The 9,367-nt window shown below is 34.6% G+C and overlaps 1 pseudogene; it reads left to right on the plus strand.

The window, feature by feature from the left end:
- The first annotated feature begins 2,560 nt into the window (after positions 1-2,560).
- On the plus strand, positions 2,561-5,056 carry LOC132305279 (cytochrome P450 736A117-like; annotated as a pseudogene).
- Positions 5,057-9,367: the final 4,311 nt, after the last annotated feature.

Raw genomic sequence — 9,367 nt, forward strand, 5'->3', positions numbered from 1 at the left:
CAGCGCTCATCACAGATGTTGTGTCAAACTATAAATATTTTTAATTTGGGATTCTATCGCCTCCCCTTTCGATCACCTTCTTCTTAACATGGCATCTTCTTGCCTTCTTGCCTTAATCTTCAACAGCTTTCCCCAAATTGACGTCAATCTTCAACAGCTTGCCCTAAATTGAAGTTAATTTTTTTGCTAAATTTATTTTCTTTTTTCTTTTAAGTTAAATTTCTTTATTCATGATAAAGGGTAATTTGGAGATATCAATATAAATTAATTCCATTTCAATTTTTAAATTGGTTCAACCAAACACGTTAATGATCATCAGCATTCCTTGTTTGCAGCATTCCATATTTGCAACTAAACACTAGAATGGAATGGTCATTCCTATTCCATTCTCATTCCTATTCTATTCTTAACTTCTTCCATTCTCACTCTATTTCATTCTTACACACCACACTTGCCCTTACACTCTCTATCTCTTGATCTCTTCAATTACTTAGTTTAATTTAGATTTAAATAATTAGTTAAATTAAAGTTTAAAACTTCTCTTTCGAATTAAATTAGAAATAATCCTACTATCTTAACGGCATAACTATCGCAATCATCTAGGTTTGACACCCTCAATATAGTCCTATACTGCAAGGATTCGTACTATTGCGAGTGGTTTATCATTGAAGAAAACACACATCAATGTAAGTTCAATGATAAACCACTCGCATTAGTACGAATCCTTACAGGATAGGGCTATATTGAAGGTGTCGAACCTCAAGGACTGGCAGTTATGTTGTTAAGATACTAGGATTATTTCTAATTTTATTCAAAAGAGATTTTTTAAATTTTAATTTAACTAATTATTTAAATCTAACTTAAACTAAGTAATTGGAGAGATCAAGAGATAGAGAGTATAAGGTATTGACTTCACCACTAATCCGCCCTCTAATGGTCGATCAATTAAACATATTATTAGGATATTTTGTATGATCAGAAGATGTATGGTTATAAGCACATAACATAATTTATAAAGAAAACCTCATATGTCTAGGCCAAGCATAACTCATCTTCGGTTAGTATGGATCATTTACCTAACTACATTAAACTATAGTATGACCCATCTTCCCTTAGCATTAGCTATCAAACCCCTAAACATATATATGATCATTAAGCACCAATGTATGATAATCCTACCCTATAATCACAAAAAATAGAGAGGTTGAGATCAATTATAAATCCTTCTTCCTAAGACAAGTAAGATATCAAATATAATTGAATTTAAGCATTAAATCACGAAATCAAGGTACAACCATTGTTTTGCTCTTAATCATGCAATCATCATACAATAAATAATCCCAATAAATTAAATAACTAAACCATTGGAGTTAAAATTAGGGTTACATCAATCCGTTAGAAAGAGTTTAGCCGCTCATGGAGAATGAAGAAGATTTCATGGATGTGGAAACCTCAATCTTTATCTTCTCTTGCTTGATCTTGTCTTTGAAAACTCCTCTCTAACTTTGAAGAAAGTCTCTAAACTATACTATCAATGACCTTCTTCTCTTCCTCTAGTTGTGAAGAAAACCTCATTTTTATAGCCCTTGAAACCACTCCAAAACATAATAAGAAATAAGAAATCTGCCAAAGTCGGACTCTAAAATTTGCGCTGTCTTACCGTCTAGTTTTGACATAGTAAACTTCCTTTTCATGAAATTTTTGTGAAATACAAAGTTGTAGAGCTTCGAGTTTCCTTTCAACCAAGCAGAATATCAAATTAGGTCCAGTTTCCAAATCAAGAAAGAATTTCTTAGTTGGAGAAGTATTCTTCCTTTTCTTCTTGTTTCCATTCTCATCAGCTTGTGACTTCTTCTGGGCTCTTCTCAAAATCTAATTGAACTTGAATCTTCAACATGGCTTAGCCCAATGAATGTAATCCTCCCCTAATCTCTTGAATATCATCTTTAAAGCACAAAACCCATCGTTTTAACTGACTTTATAATTAAGGACCTAAAAATTAGAAAAACGCTGAAACAACATAAAATCACATATAAAACTATTATCGAGAATATAAAATATGTAAGTTAAGGGCTCAAATGTCTAATATTTCAGCACTTATCATAATTGCTGAAAAAATTTAGTATAAAAACGTACTCATTCTACAGGGAATCTTTGGATTAAAAGATTTCTTTAAATTCAATGATTGAGAGATCCGCCAGATTGAGACCGAAAGAACCTCTCTTCAGACTGTCTCCTTTTTTTTTTTTTTTTTTTTTTTATGTCTGTAAATAGATTGTCTCTTTTGATCACCGAGTTTAAACAAATGCTACCTCGCAGATCACGTGCTTAGACATGGCATTTTCTTAATGAAATTTGAACCTTTTGCAAATGTACTACTACATTTATAATATATACGTGTGTGCTATTCGGTAGTAAATTATACTTATTAGAAGAAATATATAGGCTGCCTTGTTCCTCGAGGGGATGCCCATATAGCCCTCTTGCAGTAGAAACTTTACACACACTGACACACACACAATCAAGGTCAAGTTTTCTGTATAATCTACAGCAGAAAAAAATGTTGTTCTTATTTAACAATTTGTATTACTCTCTTCCTCTCTTGTTCTTCTCCTTAGTGTTTCTTTTGAAATGGTTGTCCAATCCAAAAACTAAAAAAGAATTGCCACCTTCTCCATCCAAGCTTCCAATTATTGGAAATCTGCACCAACTTGGATTGCTCCCCCATCGCTCCTTCCAATCATTAGCTCAACAATATGGACCACTCATGCTGCTTCACCTCGGCAGCAAGCCAGTTCTCATCGTCTCCTCTGCTGATGCAGCTCACGAGATCATGGAAACCCATGATCTCATTTTCTCAACCCGACCTAAATCAAGCATTGCCTATAGAATTTTCCATGGTAAGGACGTCGCGTTCAGTCCTTATGGAGAGTACTGGAGGCAAGTCAGAAGCATTTGTGTGCTCCAACTTCTAAATAACAAAAGGGTTCAGTCTTTTTGTAGAGTGAGAGAGGAAGAAATAGCCCTTATGTTGGAGATCAAACAATCTTGTTCTATTTCTTCTTCTTCATCAGTGAATTTGACGGAAATGTTTATTTCACTAACGAATGATGTAGTATGTCGTATAGCCGTGGGAACGAAGTACAGTGGAAATGAAGGTGGTAGGAAGATAAAGGAGCTGTTTGTGGAGTTTATGGAAGTTCTTGGTGTTTTCAATGTGGGGGATTATATCCCATGGCTTGCATGGTTGAATTGTATCAATGGTTTGAATACGAAAGTGGAGAAAGTTGCTAAAGAGCTCGATAAATTTCTGGAGGGTGTAGTAGAGGAACATATGGTTCGCCAACAAGGAGGGAACAATGATGGTGGAGTGTTGAACGTGATGAAGGTCAAGACGATTTCTTAGAAGTTTTACTTAGAATTCAAAGAGAGAACAAGATTGGCTTTCCTCTTCCCATAGGCAGCATTAAAGCTGTCATCTTGGTAAGTCTGATTCGGTCTTCTTTTAAATTATTATTTTTTTCTAGACAAATATTAAAACAAACACGCTCATTATTCACAATATATTGCTGATGAAACAGGATTTTGTTCTTTTTGTTATTTTTAAAGGGTAATACTTGTTTCTTAATGTTTAGTACTGATGTGGCACAAAAATAATGCGACAAGTGCCTACAACAAAAAATAATAAAAATAAAACAAAAGATTTGACACTATTTGAATTAAACGTAATAGGATTCAAATTATTCTGTGTCTCTCTCTTTGTGGAGTAGTTATTGGGTATCTGAGAGTAGTGTTTATTAAGTACTTCCGACAAATCAAAGCATTCTAAATATGGTGTGTTGATTGGCCGGCTATGTACTAACTGCTAGTCCAGGGGCTGAGTATATTTTTTCCTTTTCTCTCATGCTACTCTATCGCAATTCTAATCTGATTCTTTCCACACACCCTCTGAGGATGCTCTAATAAAAAAATAAAAGAGTATCCAAATTAATAACCAAAACTCTCACTGCAGTAGGAATTAACCAACAAATTATTAGAAGTATTTGATGATACCATAAAAGTGTAACTGCTATATTCTCCGATCCCTAAACGAGAGGTTGACTTTCCAACACATTATGGGAGTATATGTTTGATGTCACTTATCCCCCCCAAAAAAAAAAAAAAAAAAAAAAAAAAAAAAAAAAAATGAAGTTATTGATGATAGGCAAAAATAAAGAGGTCTACTTGTCAAAGTGAAGTAATTAAAAGCTGAGTACAAATTATTGTGATCTTAGTTTCTTAAATATATTCACAAGCATTCATGAATTTGAAAATTTTCTTTTAAACAGTAATCCTTGAAGCAATGATCGATATACCATGAGTGAGTAACCTATGCACACTGCCGTGCATCTCAAAATTCTATTTGACCATCTATTTCCATTTCTTACCAAATCTTTTCTTATAGGATATGTTTGCTGCTGGAACTGATACTACATACACGGCTCTAGAATGGGAAATGACTGAACTTTTAAGACATCCCAAAGTCATGAAGAAACTACAGAATGAGGTGCGAGAAATAGCCAAAGGCAAAGACGACATAACCGAGAGTGATCTAGAGAAAATGCCCTACTTGAAAGCCGTGATCAAGGAGTCTATGCGTTTACATACTCCTGTCCCATTGCTAATTCCCCGAGAATCGATTCAAGATGTTAGAGTAATGGGTTACGACATTGCAGCCGGCACACAAGTGTTTATCAATGCTTCAGCAATAGCGAGAGACCCATTTTTTTGGGAAGACCCTCAAGAGTTCCGACCAGAAAGGTTCTTGAATAATTCAAAAGATTTTAAAGGGCAGGATTTCCAATTTATTCCATTTGGAGCTGGCAGGAGGGGTTGCCCAGGAATCCTATTTGCCATGGCTCTCAATGAGCTTGCCTTAGCAAAGCTTGTGCTTAAGTTTGATTTTTCATTGCCTAATGGAACCAGAGACGATGATTTGGACTTGATTGAAGCCCCTGGTATAAGCATCCATAGAAAGTTTCCTCTGCTTGCTGTTGCAACTCCATGTTGTTGCTAGTGTACATACTACGTTAGAGATGAAAATTTGTACTACGCGAACTTTATATGTTGATTAGATTCTCTATCATCATCATAAATTTAATCACCTCTACGTTAGAGTAGAATTTTGGGATTAGATGTTTACTTATGTCAGGGCACATTAGAAGCATAAAGAACATGGAGATCAAACGAAAGACATAACAAAATACAAAATTTACATGGTTGAGTCAAAATTGGGCTACCTTCACACATAAATAGAGATTCACTATAATTATTTTGTTCATAGTTGGTACTCAACACCTTAATTCATGGAATTGCTTGCACTCAAAGAGGATTGATATAGAAATATTACAAAAATATAGAATTTTCAACTCAACCATATACACAAACTGTGATCTTGCCCCCATAATTCATCTCCATGTACTCTACAAAGCTCCCTCACGAGGTCATCCTCCACTTAGGGGCTAGGGCTACATGTCTCTATGTTAAAAAATATATGCTTTAAATGATATTTAATATATAATTAACCTTATACTAATATGTCATGACATAATTAATAATATGTTAAAGCAATAAAATAATAATAATAAATAAGGAACTTGGACCGATACAAGTCTTGGATACTATGTTCTTTAAGACAATTTACGCACCACATGGTGCTGACAGACTCTGTGACACTTGTTTCCCAGGATACAATGATCGACATCCACCTATACCAACACTAGAAACTCACGGATACGGCGACCCTCCTCCGAAAAATATTACCTTATCTTCCGAAAAAAAAAAAACCACCAACGTGTAATGCTCTCTCTGACTCAAAAAATGCATTTATAATATATAAATGCTGAATTGGATGCAATTCGAACCAATTGGTTTGGACCAATCTTAATGTGGTTCGATGCAATTGGATTGGGGTCTAAGTGGCTTGGACCACTTGACCTATGGTTTGAACCCACTTGGGTTGGGTTCAAGTCTATAGAGGAAGAGAGAAGAAAATGAATTAAACAAATTACAAATGGTAGCCCAAGTAGGTATTTATAGAAATAGAAGTATCTTTTCGGATTGGGTGTGTTTTCTTCATCATTGGACACAAACATTCGTATGTGTCTCTTTATTACTGGACACAACTATTTATATGTGTCTCTTCACCACTGGACACAACCACTTATATGTGTCTATTCATCACTGGACACTACTACTGCAATATGTTGCAATGGTTCACATTGAATAGGTTATGTTTGTTAGTTTTGAGTTGTATTTTTTCATCCCACAACCAACCAGTGATCACACATGTTAAGTCAAAGGCATCTGCTAATGATTGATGAAACAATTTTCATTCAAAAGTTCTAACAATCCCCCACATAAATGGAAATTGACTGCTTAAATGCAAAAGATGATAATGCAGACACTAGAGAGAGTATAGTCGAAAAGTTATTGCATCAGGATAGGTAGCTTTTGGCCTTGAATCTTGCCTAGTGCATTACTATCGGATTTACTGACTAACCATTGAACGTGATGTCTTGAACTGTTTAGTCGCTAATGTAAACCAAGACAATAGCAATCACACAGTTCCCTTCCTCACAAAGTTGGTTCTCATTGTTGTGTCATTTTGGCAATGAATAACTCCTGGTATTTAATGAGTGCTCTAGAAAACTTAGCCTTTATAGTTATCATAGAAGCGATCCCACTTCACACTTATATAAGTGACTTCTTATTCAGAGTATCCTACTATACCCCACTTTAATTTTCAAGGTATAAGAGGCGTTAAAAGCGTAGCTTATCCTAATCTGTGATAATCCTTGTCTTATCACAGAAATGGGCAGAAGATTTATATCTTCCCAATGCTTTTGGTGAGTCACTCAGAATTTCTATCTGTTGTCCCTTTGAACCTAGATCTTAGGATCTCGTTGGGTTTTTATTAAGGTGACTCATTAGCTTTTGGCTTTAACTCCATTCCCCTCAATGATCTATACAATTGCTCTCTAGTATAATCCTCAATTTTATATGTGGCCACATAATTGTATACAAAAATATTATACTCTATACAGATTTCCCCGATTGAAAGCAAATGTATACTTTGTGCCCCAAAATTACTTATTAGCAATATCCTTTCTTCTTTTGTGGCATAGGTGTAGACTGATGAGCGCTGAATATTGCATATTCGAGCCCCTAAATACGCATATGTTAAGAGATACTTTTATCCAATTTTAGACTGATTTATGTTTATTCCATGTGTTTTAGGTACTTTCCCAAATAAATGGTTAAAATCGAGCTTTTATGATGAAAAAACTGACATTGAAGAGTATAGAGTCGTTGCCGATCATTTAAAGCAAGCCAAGAGTCAAAAATTGTGATTTTGGAAAAGTTCAACTGTTAAGGTTCGAGCCCTTGTTCCTAAGGCTTTAGCCCCAAACCAACAAAAGCAATAATTCCAACCAAGGCAGCCAAGGCTCAAGCCTAACTCTTAAGGCTCGAGCCCAAATTCAAGGTGTTCGAGCCCTAGCAAGAATGCTTAAACCCAAATTACGTTGAAATATCAAAAGTCACTTTATAGACCTCCAGAGTTGCCAAAGCTCGAGCCTTTGTTCTCCAGGCTTGAGCCCCAATGCATGGTGATCGAGCACTATTAAAGATTCATCCCCAAAATATTCTCTGTGTTGAAGAAAAAGATGCTTCAAAAATTATTTGAGGAAAAATGGCTAAATGTTGAAGTCAAGCTTGAGCCCTACCTCATGAGGCTCGAGCCCAGAGTCACAAGGCTTGAGCCCTTGTTATTTAGTCAAACTTAATTGATGCTAGATTTGTCTTATTGAAGTTCTTTTTCATCCCAGATGGGTCCAGAAACCCTAAAGCCTCTCCAATTCTTATCGGAAGTTATTCATTTTCTATAAAAGGAGACTAAAGGCCACAAAGAAAGGGGTCCTCTTCTAGGTCTTCTTTTTAGTTTCAGATCTCTCAAATTGTGGTGGTTTTTAGGGTTTTAAAGGGAAGTCCCCAAGAGAGAAGTGCAGACCTTGACGATGAAGACTACACCATCACATATGATTTCTAGTGTCGTCATGAGTAGCTAATTCGTGTCTTAGGGCATTGATGTAGCCCGAATTCAAGTATTATGGTTTGATTATTTCAACTTTGGGATTTATATATTTGTATATCTTGATTTCATAATTATGAGCAATTGATTATGGATCAGTTGGTGTTTTAATGAATTAATGGTTTTTTAAGAATTAATACCTTGTCTTACATTTAATTACTCTCAAACTGTTTTCAACCCATTCTTATTAGATGGTATTGGTGAAGGCCTATCAGACATTATAAGGATGGAGATTATGCAATGGTATTCCAACGTTTTTCATGAATGTAACTCTTTCATAATCTATGCCTAGGGAAGACGAGTTATACTGCAACATTAGTTAGAAGTAGGTAGGTAGATAATTCGTGCCAACAGATAATAAGTTATAGTTAGCTAATTAAGTTTAATAAAACATCTTTCTTTAAAACTCGAATTAAATGAATGTTATTGAGTTTAATCCATATGATACATAAATTGTGAATTCCCAAGGTTGGATGGTTAACCATTATATGAGATTCGTGGTGAAGTCAATCCCAAAGTATCTTTATCCCTGATCTTCTCCTTTTTAATATAGTTTATTTAGTTTTTATGTTCATGACAATCAAACAATTAAATCAGCTTCTCCTTAAATCAAAAGAATATTAATTGGACACTTAAATGACTAACAGTCCCTGTGGTTCGACACCCTCTGTAGAGCCCTATCCTACAAGGATTCATGCTATTGCTAGTGGTTACAATTGACACACATTATAAACTTACTTTGAAATGTCCTCTAGGTGAAGTTTATAAAATTTCCTATTTGATTTATTCAAAATTTCTAAATTTGAATTATATTAAGAACATATAACTACACCTTTAATATTAAAGACATATCCACTCTTGGATTTGAAGTCTTTAATATCCCACATCCAGATTGCATCACTGTTACACCTCCAATTTAGTTAAATATCTCGATCTATGCAATATTGGACTCGAGGTGTTTCTCAACTACCCAATTTATTGTTTTTTAGTGATTCTATCCTGAATTAAAAGTGTGCAATTAATCACATGTATTAAGATACCTAGTAATCTCAACCAATGATATACTTTGACTAGTATTGAGATTTACATCTACAAAAGTTAGTTAGGCTTTTGTTATCATAACCAATATTATCTTAATCTCAGTTAATTTATTGAGAATATACTATGTTATCAGATTTTAAATCTTTCATATCAAATATACTAATTAGTATATCATTAAGTTTTTAAGTCATACAA

This window comes from Cornus florida, unplaced genomic scaffold (assembly GCF_030987335.1).
Source record: "Cornus florida cultivar Cherokee Brave unplaced genomic scaffold, ASM3098733v1 CherokeeBrave_3.0.0_Hap2_Chr04, whole genome shotgun sequence".
In the NCBI taxonomy this organism is placed as follows: domain Eukaryota; kingdom Viridiplantae; phylum Streptophyta; class Magnoliopsida; order Cornales; family Cornaceae; genus Cornus; species Cornus florida.